Source organism: Leptonychotes weddellii, chromosome 1 (genome assembly GCF_054177405.1).
Source record: "Leptonychotes weddellii isolate Sample4059 chromosome 1, ASM5417740v2, whole genome shotgun sequence".
Lineage (NCBI taxonomy): Eukaryota > Metazoa > Chordata > Mammalia > Carnivora > Phocidae > Leptonychotes > Leptonychotes weddellii.
Genome location: NC_138369.1, coordinates 91,144,873 through 91,172,762, shown reverse-complemented (window position 1 = coordinate 91,172,762; position 27,890 = coordinate 91,144,873). Strand labels below are relative to the sequence as shown.

The window sequence follows — 27,890 nt, the reverse complement described above, 5'->3', positions numbered from 1 at the left end:
TACTGCAATGTAGGGCAACTTCAATAGAAAATCTATTAGTAATTATATTACATATATATATATATATATATATATATATATACACACACACACACACACATTATTTGTGACCAGTTGGGATAAAATTAAATAAATCTGCATTGCCTAATTGGAGAAAACTTGAGATCAAGAGTAAGCTTCAGTTTTGTTGTAAATTTGTTTTGTGACTGTTGACAAGTCTATTAATCCCTCAGTTTCCCATCACTGAAAAGAAGCAACATTGTGGTGGCAAGATGTTAAACTACCAATCCCACTGAGAGCAGAAAGAAAAAGATAACACATATGGCAGTGTTTTGGTGTCTTTGTAAGAAGAGATGGCAACTAATGTGATACTATTGGTAGTACTATTTTCAATGTCATTTGTTAATTAAAAAGAAAGTTACTTGGGGCGCCTGGCAGGCTTAGTGCTACTCTTGATCTCAAGGTAGTAAGTTTGAGCCCCACAATGGATGTAGAGATTACTTCAAAAATAAAATAAAATAGGGGTGCCTGGTGACTCACTTGGTTAAGTGTCTGACTCTTGGTTTTGGCTCAGTTCATGATCTCATGGGTCGTGAGATGGAGCCCCTGGAGTCCTGCTCTGCCCTCAGCGGGGATCTGCTTGAGGAGTCTCTTCCTCTGCCCCTCCCCCAACTTGCACGCACCCTTTTTCTCTCTCTCTCTGTCTCTGTCTCTCTTGCTCTCTCAAATAAATAAATTAATTAATTAAAAATCTTTAAAAAAGTACTAGGTATACATGATTTTATGAAGAAGCCATATTCTGTCATAGATGAGCTATTTAAAGACATTTAATGGGATATCCTTTGGCAAGGTGAATAATCACCATCTATTCTGCCTTTCTTGTATATGTGAATTTGGTGTAAGCACAGTGTAATTATGTATCGCTTCAAGTGGTAGTATACCTGTAATTTTAAGTTGTAACTTTAACACTCACAAAAGAGCATTGAAAGACATTGCCAATTTCCAGACTTCTAGGTTATAGTTTGTTCTGTATGTTACTATTATCGGCTTATGAAGTTCCAAAAAAAAGTGTTTGAGTGTAGAAACTTGTATAAACTGGATTTAGACATGAAGGATGGTCTAAGTGTTGACTGATAATCTGATGGTCATTCTGACCTGGCTGATTGGACTAATTTTAATTCATAGGAACCAATGGTGGAAAGGCACATATATAATCTTGACTACTTTGTATTAGCAGTTATATTTTAATTCCAAAATAACTAGCACTTCAGTTATTGGAAACAAAGCACTTTTAGCATTTAACTTTAGAATACTTGAAATCCTACTTTGCAGCATTCATACTCATTAAAAGCTCAATCCATGATCCATGTTTGCCCAAGAATTTGGGTGTTACTTAAAATGGTCATGTAATGAGCTGCTTCTCTGCAAATTAATTTTCACTCCTCTCCCCCATCTGTAACCTGGGATCTTTGGAGAAGAAGGAGGCTAGTAAGAAATAAGGAAATAGGGGGAAAATTCAAAATCAAGGTGAAATGCTAACCATATGGCCTTTGCAGTTTTGGCCATCAAATATCTGATGAATAATCATAACAGTATTACCATGATACCCATTTTGTGACATTTACCTCTTTTTTAACTAAATTGGCTAGATACAAATAATATTTTCATCTTCAAATATTTAGAATATTTTTTCCATCTTCACCCCATTTCTTCCAGATTTTGATACTAATCTTTTTTTTGCATATTGCATGTGTTTATTCAATAGCTGATTTATTTCTAGATTTTTAGTTTATAAATATTTCATTCATATTTGCTTTATAGGTTCTCCATCAATACAGTGGTTCTACCCCTTAAGGAAAAAAAAGATCAACCCTTTCACAAAAATGCATATTTTAAAGAAAGATAAATTATGTGATAATGATTCATTCATATTTTCCACGTATTCTCCACTGAATTTCTTTAAGCTTAACTATGGTGTTTAAAATAATTTTGCTTAGGGCGCCTGGGTGGCTCAGTCATTAGGGGTCTGCCTTCGGCTCAGGTCATGATCCCAGGGTCCTGGGATCGAGTCCCACATCAGGCTCCCTCCTCGAGGGGAAGCCTGCTTCTTCCTCTTCCACTCCCGCTGCTTGTGTTCCTGCTCTCGCTATCTCTGTCTCTGTCAAATAAATAAATAAAATCTTTAAAAAAAATAATTTTGCTTATTAATATTTCATTTGCAGTATTTTATTTTGATAAAAGAAAAAAATTCTCCTAGTAAAATCAAGCTTATATTTTGAACAAACAGCTCCAAATATCTCCTTGTTCATTCATCTAACATATATTTAGAAGACTACTCTTTGCTGGCCTCTTTGCTATACTTGAGGAACAGTTATGAGCTAGACAAGAAAAGTAAAGTCTTTGTTCAACTGGGTCTTATATTTTAGTACAAGGAACAGACGCTAAAGAAATAAATGAATAATGTGGTAATTTCAAAGATACATGTATTAAGAAGTAACAAAACCACAATGGAAGGTGAGCACAAGGGCACCTTAGGTGTCTGGCAGGTGGGCTTGTTTTCAATAGCCAGCATTTAAGAGAGGTGGTACAGGACACTGGCCCTGTGGTGGAAACCAGTGTGTTGTGGGGAGGGCACTGCGGGCATCTGAGAAGTAGGCAGGCACCAGATCTTATGGACCTTGTTGACCAAGTGATGGGAAGCCACAGGAGGGTTACAAGCAGGTGATTAACATGATCTGATTTGCATTTAAAAAGAAACCACTCTGTTTTCTTAACCTCACATAGTTTAGAATATGTTGTGTATTATGTTCAGAAAGATCTATTAAAAATAGTCAAAGTTTCTTTTTATATGGCCATAATTATTTGTGTTATACCAAAATGGTAGAAATATTTAACAATCTCTATGACATTTTTTATAGAGAGATTTAACAACTTCGTAGCACAACTCATTAAATAGCTATAAGAGGAAGTCTTTTTCTCAGTAAAACCTTAACTAACTTAAAGTCAGTGATTTTGATTACTCAAGAACTTGAAATGCCCCACTTAAAAAAAAAAAAGAAAACCCAACTCTGAACAACAGCAAAAAAGAAAACATTTTGTTTAAAGGTAATTATTAGATAAGTGTGATAGAACCACCTGACAAGGAGAACTTCTAACAAGTAGAGCTAATTTTAGGGAGGCTCAGGGCTGAGCCTCATTTTTTCAATGAGATAAAAATATACATAGATAAATCTAGGAATGATGTGAAACATTCAGTTAGTCATAAAAGAGCTACAAAGAAGGGACCTTTATGGAAAATGTAGGAGGCAAGGCCATGCATTTCCATATTGGTGGATTGCCTTTTCTTTCTTTCTTGTCAGGTACAATTGAACAGTGGATGATTTTCACTGTTCCATGGGCTATTTCTTTATTAGTAAGAGAATGCTAGAGTAGCATTTTTTTTTTTTAAGATTTTATTTATTTATTTGAGAGAGAGAGAATGAGAGAGAGCACATGAGAGGGGGGAGGGTCAGAGGGAGAAGCAGACTCCCTGCCGAGCAGAGAGCCCGATGCGGGACTCGATCCAGGGACTCCAGGATCATGACCTGAGCCGAAGGCAGTCGCTTAACCGACTGAGCCACCCAGGCGCCCTAGAGTAGCATTTTTTAATGAGGTTACACTCTGGTGCATTAGTGGTGACAGCTGGCCGGGCCACTTTCCTTACTCCTTCCTTTATCTTTTCCCAATTCCCATATGTGTATGAATGTTAAATTTATTCTTACCATGGTGAATTCCAAAGCAGGCCAACATGTCTGAGAGCTTCAGCAGAGATAGATGTATAGGCCATTATTTTCTCTGAAGCACACAAAGTTATTTTCCTGGTGAAACGTGGGAGAAGAAACACCTAGATGTTTTGTGCTACCGGCCCCAACGTAAATATGAATGGGCTGGTATAAATTCCAAACAAAAAGGAAAAGAAAGCTTGCTTATCTTATCTAATACTTTTGAAATATATTGTTTATCATTTGATGGAATTTGATGTTTGTATAATTATAAAGCATCAAGACTAAAAAGAGAAAATGGTAGTATGCCAAGGTTGTTCAAATTCTTTAAAAGGGGTACACGTGTTCCTGTGTTGCATTTTTGTTAAATATCATTCCAAAATTCTTAAATGATGTTATAGTCATGAAGCTTACAACTATTGATCATATTACTTTATGATAGTACCTTGTTATGGGTAGGAAAATATTACTTTATACAAACTTTAGAGCCCACCCAATTAATGAACTTTACTGGTAGTTGACTTCTATTTTCAAAAGATCAAAGCATTTTAAAGAGGAACATTTGTTACCATTTGATGACTTTTTAAAAAATGATAAATATGGTAAAATATTGAGTTAAAAAACATTAAACAAAATTGTATCTCGTCTTTGAAAGAAAATTACATGTATGCACAGGAAAAGAATTTGGGGGAAAGTACATCAAAATTTAAATAGTGGCTATCTCTGGCTGATGAGGTTATTGACCTTTTTTGCTTGATTTTTAAAAAGATTTTCCAAATTTTCTACAGTAATCACATACAATCTTTATCTGAATGTATTACTTTTATACTAAAAAAAATGTACCCCCACACACCACCTAAACCAAATGTAACTTTATAAAAGTGTAGTGACAGACGAGACAACAATTTTAGTCACGTGATAAATAACACTTCATAATTGCTATCTAAAAATTAAGGGACGCCTGGGTGGCTCAGTCGGTTAAGGGGCTGCCTTCGGCCCGGGTCATGATCCCAGGGTCCTGGGATCGAGTCCCACATCGGGCTCCTTGCTCAGTAGAGAGCCTGCTTCTCTCTCTCTCTCTCTCTTTCCCTCTGCTTGTGCTCTCTCTGTCAAATAAATAAAATCTTAAAAAAATAATAAATAAAAAAAAATAATAAATAAATAAAAATAAACTGCCCCTCAGGAATAGTATATATTTGAATCCCATCAAAAGATAACATTAGGAACCATTAGAACAGGTCATGACCTCTCCGGGTCTCATATTCTTTATCTGTAAAATAAGGAGGTTGACTGAAAGGATGACCATTTTTGGTTCTAATATTTTATGAATCTAGACTCCCCAAGGACAAGTTTGGAGTCTTGGTGTTGCATGCAACAGCCAACAAAATGTTTTTGCTTCAGTGTTGGTAACACTCGAATATGCTAATCATTGCCTGATTCCCCAAGGTCACTGTCTGCCTCAGGACCTTTGCATTTCCTGTACCTTCTGCTTATTCCCTGGGAGATTTGCATGTTTACTTCCCTCACCTCCTTCAAGTCTTTCCTCAAATGTTCCCTTCTCAGTGAGGCCTACCCTGACTACACTATTTAAAACTGTAAGCCTCTCCCATTCCCATCCTCTTTCCTCTTTTATTTTTCACTGTAGCACTTATTACCTTTTAATACATTGTCATTTCCTTATTTTGTTTGTTGTCTATCTTCCCACACTAAAATGGCTTGCTCCTAGGAGGGCAAGGGCTTTCATCTGTCTTGTTCATTCTTTTTTTTTTTTTTTTAAGATTTATTTATTTTGGTAGGGGGAGGGGCAGAGGGAGAGAATCTTAAGCAGACTTCCCACTGAAGAGGGGCTCAATCCCATGACCCTGAGATCATGACCCCAGTGGAAACCAGAGTCAGACGCCTAACCGACTAAGCCAACCAGGCACCTCTCTTGTTCATTCTTGCGTTCTTAAGGTCTGTAATAGAGCCTGGCACATATTCGATTCTTAATAAATATTGTATAAATGAATTTTCCATTTTTACAACATCCTACATTTTCATTCAACATTATGAAAGTAAAGCAATAAATATGTTGAAAATCATGGAAGATTGGCACAGTGGGAAATTCCCTGCAAAAAAATAGGTACTTCCATAATCATCTATCTTTAAGAGGAAGTAAAAAAAAACCCTCATTTTAATTATTAGACAAATTTTTAAATCTTTATTGAATCAATTTTGATATTTGTAGAAAGTTGAGAAAATATGCAAACTGTACATCAGATCATATGCAGAAGTCCTTGAGGATACAGCATCTTTAATATTTCATAGAAAGCACAGATTGAAATTTTGATCACGAATACACATTCCTTTGACACTAGCCATTCTTAATCATATTAATTTAAGGCACATTGAAATGTTTTCAGTATTTGGTATAATAGTCTAGTTTAAATAACATTTCCTTTCATAGGAAAATTTAATAAATAGATCTACTCTATGGGTAAAAAGTTCTTCCCATAGTTTTTTATTTTTATTTTTTTTAAAGATTTTATTGATTTATTTGTGAGAGAGAGAGTGAGCACACAAGCAGGGGGAGCAGGAGGAAGAGGGAGAAACAGGCTCCTCACTGAGCAAGTAGCCTCATGCAGGACTCAATCCCAGGACCCGGGGATCATGACCTGAGCCAAAGGCAGATGCTTAACCAACTGAGCCACCCAGGCATCCCTCATAGTTTTTTAAATGTAGGTCTATAGATAGGTCACGATAGTAACAAACTATTGGAAAGAAGGCTCTATTTTTAATTTAGAGAGTCTAAATGCTATGTGTTAATGAATACCTAGGCTAAAAAAAATGTCTTTTATAGACTCCTTAGGCTTTGTTTTCTTCATCTGTTTAGTTTGGCTGCTCTCATTTACATACTTGTTCTCATTAGGGTTTGAATTTCAGAGCTGGCCTCACTCTGCAATGGGAACAAATGTCTTGCCATGTGATACTAACTTTCCATTACATCCTGAATTATTTGCAGTCCCAGAGGCAAAGAATTTATGGTTGGTACATGAGAGATGGAACCATCACATAAAAGAAGCCAAATTTGAAAACATATTTTTTTCTTAGTACCAATATAGTTTCAAGATAATGAGAACTTAGAATAATCAGCAAATGACCAAAAATGAATCATTGTTAAAACACTGTTTTTGGGGCATAAAAAAGCTAATGTTTCTAGTTGGTTGATAATTTTCATAGCAACCATGGTATTTGGCACGTCCTAAACACCTTTCATTAGAAGCCTTCAGACCCCTTTGAAGCAGCTCATTATACTCTGAAACAGTTCTGAGAATAAGGAAAACTAATACACAAGTTTTGCTGGTATTCTGTAGCTGTGTAGAGGGCATCATGTAGCAAGTACTTAGAATGCATTACGAGATTTCTCAATAATTCTCCAGCCAAGCAGGAAATTGAGTAGATGCAGCAAGAGAGATTTGAAGTATTGAAAGTCAATCCAAGTTAGAGTTTGGTCAGAATTCCAGACTTAATTGTTTTATTCTTTAAAGAATAAATAAATGAATCTTGGAGGCTATTTCAATAGCAGGGTTACTATTAATATCCATAAAAATAACATGGCATCATATTTTCAAGGAGTTCTGTATACTTCCCAGCTTCTTCTTACTCTTCACTACGCTCTATGAGATTTTTTTGGTGGCAAGTTTTATTTTAGTTTTGGCCAGAAAGTCAAGAAAAGAGAGTATTAAGAATAGTAGTCAATAAATGTAAGAACTCACCACAGATCTATTCGTATTTCTGATCATACCTTGAATTTGCATCGTACTTTATGGTTGTCAAACTTTTACCATGTGTCATATCATTTCATTGTTATAACCCTATGTCTGTGTGACCTTGGGCAAGTCATTCAGCCATGGCTGTGGTTCCCATTAGGTCAGCTGAGTTTAACAGATGCCTTCTACTAAGCCTAAGAAATACTTCAGAATTAATAACAAAATAGTTCAACACATTATGAACCCTTTAAAAGAAAGGTATTATTATAAATATATTATATCCATCTAACTTGGGAAACTGATATTTAGAGAGACCAAGTGAGTTGGCCCTAAGTATTTAACCATATTAGTCCCAGGAAACACATGGATTAAAATGTTTATAGCTTAGAATAAAAATGGCATGAGATTTTATCACAGAGAGCAAAATATTGTCTCAAGTAGAGAATAGTACTTTCTAAAAAATATAAAGAAATATTCATTCTGAACCATGAACTCACTAATTTTACTTAAATGCATTAAGCTGAATATGATTTCATCAGTTGTTGATCAGCATTCAGGCTACATAAGACAGCTGATGATAAAACACAATTTTTTGAAAAGACACCCAATTTGGCAGTTATTAATCCCATAATTATTATGAATTATATGAACTGAAAGGAGAAATAGGTAATATTTTTGGTAAAAATGTTTTCCAAATACATACAAATCTATATATATCAGAATAGTATTTCATAAGCAATAGTTAAGGTGGTCAGCTGCTATAGCTTTGTCATATAGCTTACATATTAGAATAAAACCTCCTTAGGAACGTTGGCTATTCTATGAGATGTCTCAATATGCATCAAATGATATTCTTTAGCTTCTAAAGTATTGTTTGTTAAAAATATATTATCACCCAAATCTGCATGATTGAAAGATTATTTGTATTTATTAAACATTGCTGGGTGCCTGGGTGGCTCAGTTGGTTAAGCGACTGCCTTCGGCTCAGGTCATGATCCCGGAGTCCCGGGATCGAGTCCCGCACCGGGCTCCCTGCTCGGCGGGGGAGCCTGCTTCTCCCTCTGACCCTCCCCCCTCTCATGTACTCTCTCTCTCTCATTCTCGCTCTCTCAAATAAATAAATCTTTAAAAAAAAACAAAAACATTGCTAACATTAGGAAATGATCATTTTTAATTATTTTATTTTGAAATTTTTTATAATGGAAAATTCCAAATATATAGAAAAGTAGAACTATATAACAAATGACAATACATGCATATCCAACAGGGTTCCTAGAAAATGGAGAAAAAGTGAGCAGCAGAGAGAGAACAGAAAAGAATTAGTTCTTAGTGTGTGCCAGGCAGTGTGGTAGCTATTTAAATGTGTCTTCATTTAATCTCTATAGCAACTCTATGGGATAAACATTAGCATCTCCATTTAAGAGATGAAGAAATTAAGCCTCAGAGAGATTGAGGACTTCCTCAAGAGTTTAGAATCAGAACTGTATATGAACTGGGTCTGCATGCTCTTCAGGTCCATGTTCTCTCAATTTATGAGCCAGCAGATTAGATGTTTCCAAACTTGTGAAGACAAACTACTTTCTGGGGTTTTGTCTTGTTTTGTGATCTCATGATGGTGGAAGGAGAGGCCAAGAGAAAGGCTGAACCTGTTGGGGATGAATTTGAGGAGAAGAGCTGCCAGTGAGGTTCTTGAGTGGGAAGGAAGTGGGCAGGAGGTGGTTGCTTGTGATGTGAAAGAAGTGATGGACCAGTGTAGTTAATTAGACTGGTGGGTTGGGAACACTGCTGTGGTTAGGGAAGGCTCTCTGTGGGACTTTCTATTTACTTATATTAAGGAGTAGAGTTTTTATAAGATGAGATAAAGAATTTTATTTTTCTATTCTTAAAAACAACAACAACAACAACTGGAGGTGTTGGTCTGCCATTCTATTGAAATGAAAATGCATCTTTAGCTGGAATGTACGTGTAACTGTCTTGGAATTAGACTCTCCAAGGTCAGACTATCTCCACACAGCAGACAAGCAAATTCCCGGGATACCAGGCAATGTTTTCAGCAGGCTGCTGCTGCTTCCTGTCCCAGAGAAGAGGAGACGTTGGTTCTCATCCCAGCTCTGGAACTGGCAAATCATCTCACCTCTCTGGGCCTCTGTTTTCCCTCCCCTGAAAAATAAGGAAGCTGAAGTGGACAATTCCTAGACCCCCTTCCCGCCCTTCTGCTCTGTGGTTTCATGAGAACAGAAATCACAGCTATTCCTTAGGCCCTCTGGGGGGGAGTAAAACCAAAACATGGTAAAACCTTCTGTCTGCTATACAAATTTTAGTGTCCAAAGATTTAAAGTCCATTTATCCTAGAGATTTGCCAGGAAGCAGGTCAGTTGATATTTTCATACACTTATATGAATGTATTTTAGCATTGTTAGAAAATTTTTCTGTAGGCTGAAACTTTGCGGGGAGTTAATTCCATTTTTTTTTTTTTTTTGACATCTCATTTTGAAATTCAAAGTAATTGACTTGTTTTGGGTGTCCTGTTTAGGTGCTTTCCAAATCTCAAATAATTTTGTCAAACACTCCAAAAATTACACTCTGCCCTCAGAAATTGTTTTAAGGACAATTGTTTATTATATGAAATGGGATAGATGAAAACCTAAATGTTATAATATTTCAGTTATTCAAACATCCACACCTTAGCAATGAATGCATGCTAAGTGGAGCCATCTTACTATAATATGACTTTGTGCTTTTCTACTGCATAAGGTTCATTTGTTCATGAATGGGTAGATGATCTTGGTGAGAAAATGAAAAAACTTTTACATGTGTGAAAATATAGACTCATCTTCTTTTGGAGTTGTTGCTTGCTCAGCACACATATGTTGACTTCCTGCTTACTAGACAAGCACTACTTGTTGAGGTTACACAGATGAGTAAGATCTGCTGCCTTCCCCTGGAAAATCAAGGCTAGTAGAAGATGCTTCTAGTTTGCACAGAAAAAAAGAACTTACAAAGTTTTTCTACTATATTACCTCATTGGAACTCATGAGGGGGTATTATTATTTTCTTTATTTTACTCACAGGGAAACTGAGTCTCATAAAGGTTAAGTTACTGTAATGGTCAACTTGTTATTACTTGCTCAGTATCTGTTGTCCTATTTCACAAGGCCTGGGACCGTGTCTATCCTTTTCACTCTGTTGCCCCAGTGCCCAGCACAGTACCTGGAACCTAATAGGTGCTCAATACATATTTGGCGTATTAGTAAATATTAGATTATTGGTACATCCAGCAAATATTAGATCACAGAATGGCATTAGTAGTGTTAGTCTTCTCCCTCTTCAAGCAAGCGTTTTTTCACTGTGCCTTGCTGACTCTTTAATTATATCTGTTTAGTATTAACAGAATGAATGCTTGAGGTCTGGAAAAAGAATTATGTACTACCTAATTTTATAAATGAGGAAAGAGATTGTCTTTGGAAAGCAGAAGCTAAACACCCTTGCAAAGCACCACGATAAATACCCCAGAACTCAGACTTTGAAACTCAACCATCAAAGAACTCTTTCCTTCATAAAGAAACAATTATGTCACATGGACCAAGATTTCCAATTGTGGGGCGCCTGGGTGGCTCAGATGGTTAAGCGTCTGCCTTCGGCTCAGGTCATGATCTCAGGGTCCTGGGATCGAGTCCCGCATCGGGCTTCCTGCTCCTTGGGAGCCTGCTTCTCCCTCTGCCTCTCTCTCTCTCTGTCTCTCATGAATAAATAAATAAAATCTTAAAAAAAAAAAAAAAAGATTTCCAATTGTGTAATAGCTTGAAATAATTTTGAATTAGCCATTAAAAGAGATGGCAGCAAGTTTGAGAGTCTAGAAGAACTTGTGTGCTGTATTAGTAATTTGGCTGATATTTGTGAAGCTCAGCTTATGGCGGATACTAAGATACAGGGCTATTAGCACTTTAGAATATAAGAATGGAATTCAAAATGACCTTGGCAAAACTGAGGGTTGTTAATCCTAAATAGGAACACATGTAGGCAGGAAAGACAAATGTACAGTAACTGTAATATGCAACTGTGGCAGAAAGGAATTTAGAGTTCCAAATTCGGTAATCACAAAGTAATTCCTGTATTGCATTCTTCAGTCTGTTACTAGAATACTCTGGCCAGTTGTGGGTCTACCTGTTTAAGAGATTTGTAACAAATCATATGAGATTCAGAGGATATAGAAAAGAGTTGAAGGTTGGGGATGTGGGAATGGGAAAACATAGAAAATAAGTCGAATTTCAGTCATGTAAGACCTCAAAAATTTTTACCTCTCATACACCCATGCTCAAAAACTACTTTGGGACATGCTGCACCAAAATAAGGGAATGAAGCACGACAGAGGAAGGCAATGGAGACACGATACAGGCCAATGAGGCCCCAGGAGACAGGGAAGCGGAAGCCTGGTGGCAAGTGTGTCCCTGGTGTCCAGGGCCATCCATCTGGTCAATGCACATTACAAGGCTCAAGGAGAGACTTCTTTAAGAAGATGAAGTTAAAATAATCTTGATGTGTTTGAACATTTTAAGAAAAAGGTTAAATAATTGTTGGAGAGTTTGGAGTTAAATTAGTGATAATACATAGAATACTTGACCAAACAAACAGAAAGGAACCTCAGGGAGACAAAAGTCTGAGCCAAAAAGAATAGGAGAAATATAGTTTATATGGTAGAGCTTAGCTATAAAGAACATTTATATACTTACTATAATATGAACACTAAGTATTAATTGAACCAAAATTGTGATCTAATGATAATGAGCGCATGAAGAGGTGAGAAGGGGATCTGGGCCTGATGGGGAGGGAGAGGGAGCTGAAAGGACGCTGTGTCCTTATCATCCACAGTGAGGAGTCCTGTTAATCCAATTAGCAATATAAACTAATATAGTATACTTAGAATTGTGGGAGTTAGCATGAAAAACATCAATCAACCAATTAATCAAACAAAACACATAGCTAAAAATGTAAATGGTTCTTTTGGAGTGGGGAGAAAGGTGCTGGGGGAGGTATGAAGGAGTGCTATTTTTCACAATAGACCGTTTAATTGCATTCTTTTTTTTAAAGATTTATTTTATTTATTTGAGAGAGAGAGAAGGAAAACACGAGCCCGGGAAGGGGCAAAAGGGGGAGGGAGTGGGAGAGAGTCCTCAAGCAGAGTCCCCACTGAGCAAGGAGCCCGAGGTAGGGCTGGATCCCAGGACCCAGGGCCATGAGATCATGACCTGAGCCAAAATCAAAGAGCTGGACGCTCAACTGACTGAGCCACCCAGCCATCCCTAATTTGCGTTCTTTAAACTGTGTGCAAATTATTTAACTACCTAAAAATGTATTTAAGAGGTGACCTAATAATATCCAAACATGGAGAAATTTGTCTTTTCAAGATAACTGCTTGTTGTATTTGTGAAGTCAAGATTTTGCTTAATGCTGTGTTCTGGTAAGGGCTGTTCTATAGGAGTTTCTAAACAGATGAGGCATTTCCTTTCCTGGAGCTGTGTGGTACTAACAGTCCACACTCACCAGCCTGGCCTGGCTTGGCTTATATGCAGTTATGGATTAAGGCCCCAGTACATTGCCCTGGCTCATCTCCTGGGTTCTTTATAATTCTGTGGGCCTCTGGCAGAGGTGTGGTGTAAAGGACAGAGCACTGGCTTTGTAGACACACAGACCTGAGGTCAAACTCCAGCTCAATCATATGCTATTCATGTGACCTCAGAAAAGTTACCTAATCTCTCTGAACCACGATTTCATCATCTGTAAAATGGGGCAGTGCAATACTTACCTCATAGTGGTGCTGAGGGATTAAATGCAATTATAAAGCACTTGGAAGATTCTCGAAAAATATCCATTCCCTCTCCTCTGACATAGTAATCTCACAAGTTCAGAGAAGTAATGATTTGAATCATATTGTGACGGTGTCTGTTTAACTTGAATACAATCAGGTGGAAAATTTAAAGTATGTATTTAAATATATGCTTGTTTTTATCTTTTACATGAGACAAAACAACCAGTTCTTCCATCCCAGATGGATATGCTTTAAAAATAATCGATTTGTTCAAATTAGATAGCTATTTTGATGTCTTGTAGACATAATTTGAGTGTTTATGTGTTACATGTGGTCTAGTAGCATGAAAAGACTCCAGAAATGCTCAAGGCCTGTATTTGATGGAAGAGTCAAAACATGCCCCATCCAACCAGTCTCCCAAATTGCTACATAACCCCTTGAGACCCTGTGAATCATAGTTTATAAACAACTATTCATGGATCCAGGTATTCCCCCTAGGGTATTATTTATGTGAGGCTGCTAAAGAGCAATTTTTTTTTTTTTTTTTTTTTTTGGCCTTGCTAAGTATTAACTCTAGTGCCTGGCTCACAAAGACAAAGGGATGTGAGGGTGGAGAAGAATCCACTTAAGAAGAGCTTAAGAGACCCCTTGCAGAGAAAAGATGGCAAAAAAGAAAAAAAAAAGTGTCAGCCTTTGAGTAAAAATCTTCCTAAGGAATAAGAACCATGTGGTTCTAGGGTCCTCCATAATCCAGATGCCAAGAATAAATGATCCTGGTTGATGAAGAGCAACCTGCCCCTCACTCAACTTTGTAATTCTGCCCCAAATGGATTTCCAGATGAAAGATTAAAAAACAAAACAAAACAAAACCAAACCTCCCTATGTTGCTGCCTCTCAAATCTGCACAGATATTGACAGTTCAGTGCCTATTTTCCACATTGAATTTCTGTCATTTGATAAAAATATTTTCATCTTATATATTTTTTCAAAAATGCAACCAGTAACCATTCTTATTTTTCCAGAATTGGCTCAGGTTAAAATAGATTTCTCCCCTTTGATCTAGGTGAAAGAACATTGAGTTCCTCCTTTGTGTTATTCCATTTTCTCTACCTCAAACAGGAACAAAAATCCTTTCCATCATTCATCAATTGAATTAGTCAGTTCCTTGAATTGAGCACCTGATAACTGGCTGGGAGGCGCTCATTTTCTATTTAGGGATGATGGTGGAGGGAGAAGAACCTAGATTTGGAAATAGACAGTGATGATAAGATGACAATAACAATAATTACAAAGGTTAAGATAACATTAAAGCTAGTAAGGCCAACCATGGGGTTTTCTGGAAAGGCTTCCACAGATGAGGTGAAGTTTTGGCTTGGTCTCGAAGGCCTTGTGAGAACTTGCCAGTCAGGCAAAGGGAAATTGAGGACATTTGTGAAGGATAGCAAAGGAATGGTGAATGGTCAAGGAATAGAGTTTAGAACCAAATGATATTTTGGGGAATGGCATGAGGCTCCATGTGGCTAGGGTAAATATGGGAAGGTGGTAGGAGGTGAGAAACAGGAAGTAGGTAACAAAAGTGACAGGCTCCAAGATGCATTGTCAAGAGAACACTTGGAGAACACGGGGAGGATGGGCTGGAGTAGGCGAAACACTGGCTAAGAGTCATTCTGGTGAGGGATATGGAGTTCCTGAGCTATGGCAATAAGTACATCAAGCAGGAGATAATAAGTCATCAGAAGTCACTGAAAAATGTAAGGTACTATGTAAAATCATAAAAGGATACTAATTCCTGGTATTATTATCTGTCCTAACTTGGAGTGGGTTGTGACAGTCCATCCCCAGTGCAACTATCCCCGGTGGCCAATCTAATGTACAATGTCATCTAGAGTAGGTATGTGCTACCATCACTGTCCCCTCGTGACTTCCCAGAATTCATCATGAAGGCTATTTGCAGAGCAAGCTCATTTTAGTCTCTTTAAAACATCATAAAATAAACGTAGATTGCCCGTTTCATTTTCTTTAAGTACCTGCAGAAGACAATTAACTTTGCTTCCAGCACAAAAGATAGCGTCAGTATAACTTTTGTGGAATTGGTAGAATAGTGAAATCTAAGGATGTGACCAAAGATGCCTGCGATTTTATACGCTTTTTCATTCTGATGAATGAATTGATGGCTTTGCCACAGCATTTTTAGCATTCTAGGCTTGTGATAAAATGGAATCCAGTTCAAGTTTCTTTCAACCTTCATTTTAAGGAGCTGTGTGGCACTTGTGATTAGATATGTAAACATTTGTCAATATACATGTTTGGATTGGACAATGATTTAACATTCTGACCAAATACCTATGCTAAATCCATCAATAAGACAGCTGAGGAAAGAATTTCTGGAAGAATTTTTACTGTTCTTCAGTGTTCCTCGGCCAGGAAGTCACAGGAAATAATGTATTGTGGTGCATATTTCCCTGCAGGATTTGGTGTGTTGTTCATTGTGCAGCATTGTGCTTTCCAGATGCCTTGTACTTTTTTCACGTTTTTGTGCTTGCTTTTCCCTTCAGGATAATTTGATGAAGTCAGTTCCTCAGAGAGAGAAAATGTCTTTTTTATTTTTTTAAGGTCAGGCACTTTCCACTCCCCAACCCCCCCAACAATTGAGAGATAAACTTGATTAAACAAAAGATTGAAGTAGCCAAAATTAATTATTTTGACATATGAAGTAAACATGATTGCAATATGAAATAGTCATTAGATAATTTGAATAATCAGGTAAGTGTTTCTGATTAAACGAAAATAAAGTCTGTCAAAATTGGAGCAGTTGAAGAGGTAGTAAATTAGAACCTGGAATATGAAAATGAAAACCACCCTCTTCTGAGAGAACCTCACTATTATTTTATTACATATGGTTTTTACTTTCAAGTTTGTGCTTTTCTTCGCACTTACCTTCACCCTGTCTTTATTGGAGAGTGAAACATTTTCCCTACTCTTATGTGGGAAAGTAGTATAATGCTTTTAAGTCAGAACTGATATTCTTAAGTTAAGCAACTGTTTTTGTTTTTTAAAGATTTTATTTATTTATTTGAGAGAGAGAGAGCACATGAGAAGGGGGAGGGGCAGAGGGAGAAGCAGACTCCCCGCCGAGCAGGGAGCCCAATGCCGGCCGCAATCCTGGGACTCCAGGATCATGACCTGAGCTGAAGGCAGTCGCTTAACCAACTGAGCCACCCAGGCGCCCTTGTTTGTTTTTTTTAAACACCTATACCACTGGTTTTTCAACCCTGTCTGCATATTAGAATCACCTGGGAAATTAAAAAAAAAAACCAACTCACAGACTCCACCCCCAGAATTACTGATTCAGTTGGTATGGGGTAGGGCCTGGGTGTTCACATTTCTCAAAACCTCCTAAGCTGACTCTAAAGTACAGTCAAGATGAGACCAATGACCTCCACTGTTCTTTGTCCGAGTGTCCCCAGGCTCATTTTCAACCTGCCAAACTTGACTCCCTATCCCCACTTGAAGACTGCTCTTGGGATAACTGTGGCAATTAAGAGCAGTAGTTTCCAAGGGAGGGGACCACGATGATTTATTAGGGTGCAGGGGAAAAATGACAAGTTCTATCTCTATTTTTAAATCTCATCCTCTAATGATAGCTGTTTTTAAAATACTTTATGCTGCACATACTGTATTAGCACAATAGACTTTTTTTTCTTTCAGGTGGGGATGCACTATCAAAAAAGTTCACAACCGTTGAGGTAGGCTGAACAGAAAACGTCCTTTTCCCCATCACTTAGGTTCCATAATTCTTTGCTGTCATCAAGAGTAGCTCAAATGTTTTTGTGGTCAACTGATTGATGTAATCATTTGTTTGTTTGTTTATTTATTTATGATTTTTTTCCAGTAATCTCTGTACCCAACATGGGGCTCAAACCCACAACCCTGAGATTAAGAGTTGCGTGCTCCACTGACTGAGCGAGCCAGGCCACCCCACTGCAGTCTTTTAGAGCTGTGTATGGAGTCTGACAAGGTGTTCTCCACTTCACAGCTGGCCCCTTCTCTTAGTAAAGTTTTCCCTAGCCCTTAGCTGTTCTAAAATGCACAAGCCCTTTTGGGTACAGCAATAGAAGGAGAGGCTTTAGCATAGAAATGACTGCAAAATAGCCCCTGATATTAAGAAATTGTTTTTAAGGTATAATAATGATATTGTGATTATTTAAAAAGAATAAAAGAAACATTTATCTTTTAGAGATACATGCTATATTTATGGATGAAATGAAACAGTACCTGGAATGTGCTTTAAACTAATATGAGAGTATTTTTAACCACAAAAATAAAAAAAAAAAACGAATATGAGAATGAGGGAAATAGATGGAGTTTGGCACAGTTGGCTGTGATTTGACCATTACTGATTTGGAGTAATTGGGTATATGAAGGCCCTTATTATATTCTGCTTACTTTTTTGTATGTTTAACTTTCTGTGATAAAAAGTTTTAAAAACCTGTTTGGATCATTTATGGCTCATTTATTTAAAGAGAAAATCCTCAGCCCAATTATAAGAGCATCCCAAACTACCACTGTTGGGCCTGCACAATTTCAGATGGGGGTTTCCAATTGTGTTCTACAGTGAATCCCACTCCTTCTGGGCTGTCTTCCTCCTCCCTCTCTATCCTTACGCTCTTTCCTCCCACCACCCCCAGCCATGCCTGTCTCTCAATCTGCTATCCCTTTCGACAGTGAGTAGCTCCTCTTCTGTCTTTTCTCCTTCATCTGCCTTCATGGTTTTCTATCAAATCATTTTAGTTTCTGCTTCACCCCAAAACCCCCTCAGACATCAAATAGTCCAACCTAGTCGGTGCTCTCGGTCCATTTCACCTGGTTTTGCCAAGCAGGCTGAGCCAAGCACAATCCTCCTTCGCTGTGCTTCTGTTCTTGGGGGACTGGTGTTCTAGCAGGGCGAGAAAAGCAGCTTCCCCTGCTTCTTTGGGGGGCTGATTCTTGATCTCGTAGCTCTGGCCTGGGGTCTTATCCTGTGTGTTCTGCGTCCTTGGGCATCATATCACAATCCTGCCTGTGGGGATTTCAGATATTTGCTGATTGGGAGGAGGTGACCTTTCTGCTCCCTTCTGCTGGGCCCAGTGGAAACCACCCCCCCTTCCTTGTCCTCATGAAACAGAAAGTCTTGATGCAGGTTTCAGAGTTTCTGTCGGGGGAATTTCTAGGATGCCTATTAATCTTCCTGAGTTTTTGTACTCTTTTTAAATATGAATTGCTCTGAAAGTCCCTAAAGCATTTATCTTCACAATTGTAATTCATCCCTGATATTTGGAGAATTTCAGGGTTTTCAAATAACTTGGATGTATGCAATCTCACTTGAACAATCATTTCTTTTTCTTTTATAATGCACACAGCACCTGCTTTGCACATTCCATGATGGTAGGTGAGGAGGACCACTCTCAGCCACTTGGATGCAAGCTCCATTCCCCTGCTGGATCTTGCTTCCCCCACCCCCAACCACACACAACTTCCTGGTCCCCCACCCCTCGCCTGGCTATTAGATATTGCATCACCACCTCCCTTTCCCCTACTGCTCTGTGACCTACCACGTGAAAAGTAGTGCTCAGTGTGAACAAGCTGGCATCACAGTGTTGGCAGCTGCATTCAACTTGACCTATAGCTGGGCCTGTGTTGGGAAACTGAGGGGGAGGGGCGGGAGCCGGGAGAAGGGAGAAGAAACGGAGAATTGTTCACTTTCTCTTCTCTCTCTGCACTTCCAATTTTAGAGTGGGGCCTCCACTTCAGCTTGCAGTTCAAGGACACTAGGAGAGTTAAGCTTAGGACCTTCCAGCCTCACTTGCAGCCCCAGGACTGAGACCAAATAGGGGAAGGGGGGAGAAAGAGAAGACGCCAATGCAAGGCGGTCCTCGCATTGGCAGTCCTCGGGAGAAGGGGGGGAAGGTGGGAGAGAGGTGGGAGAAGACGCGGCCAAGAGGGAGAGGAGGAGAAAATATTTATGGGTTCATTTGTTTCTTATGTTAGAAGAAAGCTGGATTATCATGTGCCCTGTTTAACTAAAATGCATTTCACTAGACTTCTGAAGAAGTATTTAAAATGTCCAAATGGTAGGTGAGTTATTGACATGCTAGGATTTGGGGGGCAAAATGAGGCAATTTTTCAGATACTTTGTAAAGCAAGAAGTTCAGGACATTGAAGAGACATTCATTTGTTGACGCATTTTCTAAGTTTCCTTCACAGCTCCTCAATAATATTCCATATAATATGTATTTCATACCAGGTTGATGTTTTCACTCAATTTTCCAGGCCATTGGAGGTAATTGCTTAAAACTCTTTCTTTTCCCTCTACAGACAAAGCCTATGTGTTGATAAGATTGGTTTATTCTTTTTGTGTAAATCCTGGTAGGAGCATATAGATAACATTTATCCTTTTTATGTAATTTGGCCACATAAGGAAATCCAAGAAATCCAGAAAAAGTACAAAAAACCCCCAAAACATAAAGGGTTGAAAGCTCAGACAGAATTGCTCTTACTATTTAGTGTGTATCCAGTCAGCCTGCTGTACATACATCCATTTCTCCCTCTCTTTCTCCCCCAACAGGGACCACGTGTTTATTCTAGTCTGCATCCTTCTCTTTATTTCACACTGTACTATAGACATATGCCTATGTATGCAACAGAATTTTTTAAGTATGGATTTGATTGCAGTATAATACAAAAATGAAAATACACAAATTGTGAGTAGCTTGATGAATGTTGTCACAGTGAATGCACCCACGTAACCAACACATGCACGCATGCAACTGACTCTGGGGTGCACAGCAGCACTCACCAGCTCCCCAAAAGCCTCCCTCATGCCCCCTTCTAGGCACTGTGCTCCATCTCAGGTGTTCCCACTATCCTGACTTCCGAAGCAGAGAGGCTTCCCCACCCCTGGTTTTGAAGTTTATGTAAATGTTGTATTTATAAAATAGATGGTCTGTTATAAAATATTTATTAAAACTATTGTGTGTATTTTTCATTTTTGTTTTTGTCTAGCTTCTTTCGTCCTTATGTGCAGAGCAGCATTATTCATTATACCTCAGGAGGGGCCAACAACACACATGTCATGCAAAATAGAATGGTTAAATACGTTGTGGTAGAAGACTACACAAAGAAATCTTCTGGAGGACATACACACCCCTTTCTATCCTAGAAAATGGATTGTTAGGTTGTATGGTAGGCATATGTTTAGCATTACTAGATGATTGCCAAACAGTTCCAAAATGGTGATACCAATTTTAGGCTGTCACCAGTAACGTATGTTTAAGGGTTCCACCTGTTTCTCATTCTTGCCAATGCTTGGTATTCTCAGCTTAAAAAGGCCAGGCCATTGAAGGTAATCGGTTGAAGCTCTTCTTTTACCTATATCGATAAGGCCTATATATATGTTTATCCTTTTTGTATAAACCCTACAGAAGCATATAGATAATACTTGTCTTTTTTATTACCCTGATGATACGTTCACTTAAAGAAATCCAGGACAATTTCGGTCATTTGGGTGGGTGGGTAGTGGTATCTCATTGTGGTTTTAATTTTCATTTCACTTATTTACCAGTGATTTGGAGACCCTGTCTTGTGAAATGCTTGTTCAACTCTTCTGCTTATTTTTCTCTTGAGTTGTCTGCTTTTTTGTATTGACCTGTAGGAGTTCTTTACATCTTTGAATGAGTCCTTTGTCAGATTTGTAGTACAAATATCTTCTCCCACTCTATGGCTTGCCTCTTAATGATAACTTCTCATGGGATGGAAGTTCTTAGTTTTAATGTAGTCCAACTTATCAATATTTTTTTATGGTTAGTGCTTTCTGTGTCCTGTTTCAGAAATCTTGGCCTATTTTGAGGTCATGAAGACTTTCTTTTGTGTTTTTTCTAAAAGGTATATATCTTACCTTCCACATTTAGGTTTATGATATATCTAAAGTTGATTTTTACATATAGTTTGTGGCAGATGATCAAGATTTTTTTCACATATGTGTCTGATTGACCCAGTATCATTTATTTAAAAGACTTCTCCCCACACAACATGACTTTTACATGAGTCTATGATAGTCCACCATATGGATACAGATGTACCATTTAACTAGTTGAGAAAGCATTTTAATGGAGTATTTTCTTGTATATGTTCTTCCTTAACATTAGGCCCAAGTGACTTCCCAAAAAAGAAAAATTACTGCAATGAGTGCTGAAGCAATTTTTTCTATAAAGAATAAATACTGAGATGCTAAAAACAGCCACATGTATTAAAATATGATAAAAATTCTTAGTTATAATTTTGAATTGACTGTTACAAGACAAACAAAAGGTAGACTTTAAAAAGTGAATTTTGACTGAAGGCTTGTATAAAGTGATAATTCGGAGAGGTTTAGGTTAATTCTAGCTAACAATGATATTGTTCTTATTGTATTAGCTATACATTAATCAGCTGAATAATTAAGCTACTGTTTTATATTTTGACAACCAGTTTGGAAATGTAACAAATTATTTGTTATTTACCAGAGGAAACTTGGTTTGAGAATACATTATATTATGAACATTTTTGGTTATTACACTATTAGCATTCATTTCCTCAGTAACTTCTTTTGAGGTCTCCACTTTATTTGACATGACTCATAACTGTAAAGGTTTTAGAAAAATGGAAACTTGTGAAGAGTTATATGACAAAGATGGCTATAATTAAAACGTAGGAAGTGGGTTTTATATATGCTGATGATATATATGTGAAATTTATGATTGAAATTTAAGATTTCCATATGGTCAGAACAACCATTTTGCATAGTTTATTAGAATAAACTTAATGAGGAAACATAATGCCAATTTTCCAATGGACTTTAAATATATTATAATATAAAATGGTATTGGAGGAACTTGTTATTAATCTTACTTTTAGTTACTGAGAGAATGTCAGTGGTATTAAATTTTTTTTTTTAAGATTTTATTTATTGAGAGAGAGAATGAGATAGAGAGAGCATGAGGGGGGGAGGCCGAGCAGGGAGCCTGATGTGGGACTCGATCCCGGGACTCCAGGATCATGACCTGAGCTGAAGGCAGCTGCCCAACCAACTGAGCCACCCAGGCGCCCGTCAGTGGTATTAATTAGTCTTTGACATGGGTTTTTCCCTCTGTTAAGTATATTATTAAGTCTTATGTATTTGATTTTTAAAAATTAATCTTAAAGTGTGCTTAATAGTTCAGCCATTTAAAATGGTTGCAATCAAAATAAGCAAGTTGGATTTGTAACAGGTAAACTTAATTTTTTGCACTTGCTTGAGCAAAAACTATTAATTTTAATTTAGAAAATCTGACTAATCTGCAGTGCATAAAAATGCATTTGAATTGGATTTTAACCTTTAGTAATAGACTTCTTGTTTTCATAGAACTTACACTAGTTTATATTCACATATATTTATCATTACATGCATTAACCATTTTTAATTCTGTTGAAATTATTTTAAGGTGAATAAATTGGTGAAATTAGATTTATTGACTCTTGCACTCTTTACTTTTATACCTGCAAACCGAACTATTGTCTCTTTTCAAAAATCCTACCTTATATTTATTAAATGCTTCTACTGAACAAAATGGAATTGGAAGCTAGAAATTACAACAGCAAGGCTTGTGGGTTATGGAGAGTGATATAGACCAGAGCTTCCTGAAGTACTCGTTCTCAGGACTTAGGCATTGCAGTGTTCAAACAGAGCAAAACAAAATAAAACACATACAATGGTCAAATTAATTTGGGAAGTCAAAATTAACCAGGTTTTCAAAATGCTGAATTATTCAAAGCTTTTAATATGCTATGGTACATTATGAGTGCCCAAGTGGTTGGGGGGTAAGGGATGGGAGAGCAGTGTGAGAGGAGCAGTATTTCCCAGACTTGAGGGTGACTCTGGGGTCTAGTCTAGAATTTCTGGGACATTCTTCAGGAAATGTTGGTTTATAGAAACCTCCTTCACTCACCAGTTCATCCCAGCTCCTGACTGCTCCCTCCGACCCCCAAAGTTCCCAAGTCTAAAGTGGACCTGATTATTTTGGTGCTTTTCTCTGCCTTACATTCCTGAACTGAAAAATTAGTATAATCCTGGTTCCTATACAGGAGGTGCTTGAATGTCCTTTACAGCCTTGGACTAGATCCCAACCAATCCCTTCCTTCTTTCCAAAAGCATTTTGAGCTCTTACTTTTCCCTCAGCCTGGAACAATCTCGCCCTTGATATTCCCAGGCATGACTGGCCTCTCATCAGTTTATTACTCAAATGCCATGATTAGGCCACTTTGTTGTCCTTCCCCTCCCTTAGCACTTTTTAGCATATTATGCCATTTTATGGCTCTTAAGGCTCACAGCTCTTGTCCCTATCTAAAAATATTTATTTTTGCACTTAACTTTGTTAATTGTCTGATTTACCCCCACTGGACCATGAGCTCTGAGACATCAGGGACTTAATCTCTCTTGTTCTTTGTATTCCCAATTCCTACAACTGTGCCTGACACATAATGGGCCCTTGGAAGGTTCTGGGCTCTGTGATCAAGGAATGCACATTCCTTGTGCAGGAGAGAGATACAAACACAGAATCCCATATGTTACCAGCTGTGCTTGAGGTTCATGTAGGCTGCTATGGGACCTCCAAGGAGGAACGCTGCTCTTGGGCAGAAGTGGTGGGATGGGCAAAGGGTGTCATAGAAGACCCCTCATAGGCAACCTCTGAACTGAGTCTTGAAGGCCAAGTAGGACATATAATGTTTGGGGCCAAGGATACAGCCCATGCAAAGGGCTGAGGGTGTTAGATGACTCGGATATGTACAAGTGGTTCAGGCAGGGTGGTTGGCAGAGCAGTGGACTTGAGGATGGCAAGGCTGGTGGCAAGAGATGGGGACAGGGCCCAAAGGCTGTGCTAAGGAGCTAGGACTTTATTCTGAATCTGATGGGGAGTAGTAAAATTGGAAGGATTATAATCATGTCGAAATTAATATTTCATTTCTGGCAGCTGCAGGGATGATAGATAGGAGAGCATGAGACTATAGGTGGGAAAGCCAATTTGAAGCCTTTGAAACAGAATTCATGTTTGAGACACCCGCAGCATACTTTGCCCTTTCTTTCCTTTGTTCACAGTTGTTGCTTTGGTGGAAAACATTTTTTCTTCCATCTCCACATGCTCTAGTGCTACCTGTTGTTTGAGGCCCAGCTTGAATGAATGAATAGGGTCACTGTGGGCCAAAGAGAACCAAATATATAACCCTGGATCTGTTTCTGAGGGTATGTGGCAGAAGATTATCCTGACCATTCGTGAATTCATTCTGGGCGTTTGGGACTATATAGAACATTGCGATGTCTTGTTGTTTCCTACATGCTAGACACTATGTAGAATGCTATATTTACAAGGATTATCTATTTAATCCTCACAACCAGCTGTACACTGGATATTATGATTAGCTTTACATTATGGATTAATCAACTGAAGTACAGTTTTGTAAATAAATTGCTCAAAGTCACACCATCATTAGTAAAGATTAAAAATAGAATCTTGGAGGATTGGCACCGGAACCATAATAACAGCATTATCTTGTAAAGAGCATTAGACTAAAAGTCAACAGAGCTGGATTCTAGTTAATAATTAATAATGACCATATATCCAGCTTCATAATCCACTAAGATAGGTGTCATCATCCCCATTTTCATAATAAGAATACTACGGATTAGAGGGTTTTAATTAATTGTACAAGGCCACATAGCTTTGGATTTGAATCCACGTATATATGATTACAAATTTAATGATTTCAATCGTTGGAAATACTCTTCCTGGTAGCTCTGGTCCTGATTCATTGGAATGGTCTATGATATTAGACTCTGAGCTCCCGGCACTGTCATCTGTAAAATGGCAGAGTTAGACTCGATGGCATCAAGCATCCCTCTGCTCTATGATCTATGATCTAAAAGTATCCTGGAGCCCCCACTGATTTCTTCCCCTATTACTCTTCTTCACTGCTTTGGGTTGGGTTTACTCTTTTGAACAATGAGAGAAGTATGAAGAAAAGGATGACCTGGATAGGTAGCTTGCAAGGTGAGCATGGGGTCAAAGGCAGAGGGCTGGCTCCCAGCCAACTGGAAATTAAAAAAGGAATTGAGGTGGCGACAAACCCGAAGCCAAGTTCCACACAGCCAAAATATTGGAGGAGAACACTGGCGAGATGATGAGGGCGTTTCAAGGTCACTCAGAGGCCCTGTGAGAATCCTGAGGGAATAAAGGGTATGCTAGCAATGAGTGTTTGTGGCAGGTGTGGTGTATGGCTAGGGCTGAGAATGGAATTCAGTGAAGAAAAACCAGGACTTAGTGGATAGTTTGTTGAGACAACATTGTGTTGAGAATAAAGGAGGAGAAAAGCAGGTTAGTTGGGTGACACCTGATCAAGGCAGCTTGTCGAAAACGGAAAGATCACATGCCATCTGGGGACATTTCCTAGGAAATGTGTTCGTAGAAAACTCAAACTTTAGTAGATAAATCGTTAGGAGAGCTTTCAGGGGAAGAGATGTGGGTCATGTTTACAGGGCTAATTAGATCATATAGAGTCGGGGCTTTGAGGTACACAGTTAACAATTTCCCTTCTTAGAGTTTTTATGTCACAGAAACAAAAGCATAAGAGACGAGAAAGGGTGAGGTTATAAGAGAGTGAAGAAAAAAAGGCATAATAGACAAATGATAAAGAAAAAATGTAGGAAAATAGAGACCTTTGTTGTGCAATCAGTGTGTAACAACTGCAATAGATCATTAGGAAGGAAGGCCCTGTTCCCAAGTCTCTCAGGCTCCCCCTACAATTGCTTAACTCTCTGTGTCTGAAATATGGAGGCAAAGTTATAACGAGAACAAGTTGTCAGAGACCCAGAAACATTCTTGTACTGGAATGCTTTTTTGCAATATACATGTGATGAGAGTCAGTTCTTTCTAGAAGGATAAACCTAGTCACATTTTCCCAACTGGGACCTGATAATTAGAGATACCCATTTCGTTATCCTTCTGTCTCATTTTCTCCACGTCGAGTAAGGTTCGTTTAAATAAAGCGTGCTTCACATAGGTTAGAGAGACTGATTACAAAGCCATTGGTGTAAGAAATAAAGATCGGAGATATTGTGACGTGTAGACGAAGTGATGGAAACGTATCATTTTCATTTCTAGGGTCCCAAACGATATGACATGAAGTCCTGAAAATGTGACCTGTGACAGTGACATAAGCCAATGCCTTGTGTGTCACAACCAGGAGTCCGTGATGATGAAGACAGGGAGAAATTGTGTTAGGGTGAATGATGATGTGATGTAAGATAGTTCTCCAGAGGTGAGTGCGTCGATAAGAAGGTAGAGACTTGAGACTCCACAGGTGTTTAAGTGTTTGGGAAAATACGGAGCCTTCCTTAAGCAAAGTAACACACATACCATGGTGCCTGATACTCAGTAGGTCTTCCTGTTTCTCCCTTTTGCTACTCCTAACTGGTGAACATGGGAAGAGAGAACGTGGGCTTATTTTTCCAACACTTTGACTGGACTGAAACCAGGTTTAGGTGAAGATACCACAGGGAAGTGAACTGCTGTCCATAGAAACAGGACATACCCTTTCAGGAATGGAGCAAGTGAATTAGTGTGTACTAGTTCTTGAACACCTATTTTGTTCCAGGAGTTTTATTATGCATCGGCGACTTCATTTTATGCTCACGGCAATCCAGTCTTGATCTTGAAAATGAGGAACAAGAGAATCAAAAGTGTAAAAATATGCCCAAAGTCACATAGCTGCTAATGAAGGAAAAGTTGAGGATTGTCTCTAACCCCAATTGCATGCTTTCTCAAACTAGCCGACCTTTGCAATCATCATGAAGGTCATTAAAGGGCAACTGGGATACAAGAGGTAGATGGTGCAGGAAGATTATCTGGCTGATGTGCTTTAGGGATGATGTAGAGATATCTCTTGTTCTCACCCCTATGTGCAGTTAAATAGAACAATAATAATATTCTCTTTCTTCTTGCAAAGATAATACAAGCTATTCAAACCAATGGACAAGTAAAGGAAGGAAAAAAAAGTCACCCAAATTCTGCTACCCAGAGGTAAGCAGGGTTAACATTTTTATTATATCTCTCTAATTTTTTTCTGTGCTTATATATTTATAAATACTATGTTTATCCAAATACATATTCTAAAAAATGATAAAAATGTACATACTTGATTTGCAAACTAATTTTCACTCATTCAAACAGATGGCATGTGAAAGAAGTTTTTCTACCTTAAAATTATTAAGACTGGGTATTAGAACAATATTTTGACAAACAAATCCATTTGCATTAATGGAAGTGTTACAATATTTATTAAAGTTATTGAGAGTGCCAGAGAAGTAAAACTGAGTGTTAATGCTATTGATGTCTACTAAAATAACATTTATTATGTGATGCATAATAACTTGCTCTCACACAAATTTGATGTCTATTTAATTAATAATTAATTAATATTAATATCAAAAGTACTGAAAGTGCTAGGTACAAAGTCTAACTGTATTTC

The 27,890-nt window shown here is 38.0% G+C and overlaps 1 long non-coding RNA gene across 1 annotated transcript; it reads left to right on the top strand.

Annotated features, from left to right (window-relative positions):
* Positions 1–12,698: 12,698 nt before the first annotated feature.
* Positions 12,699–19,207, top strand: LOC145722967 (uncharacterized). Its single transcript, XR_014147548.1, has 3 exons — positions 12,699–13,487; positions 17,025–17,062; positions 18,716–19,207. It is a non-coding gene; the product is annotated as an uncharacterized LOC145722967 (long non-coding RNA).
* The last annotated feature ends 8,683 nt before the right edge of the window (positions 19,208–27,890 follow it).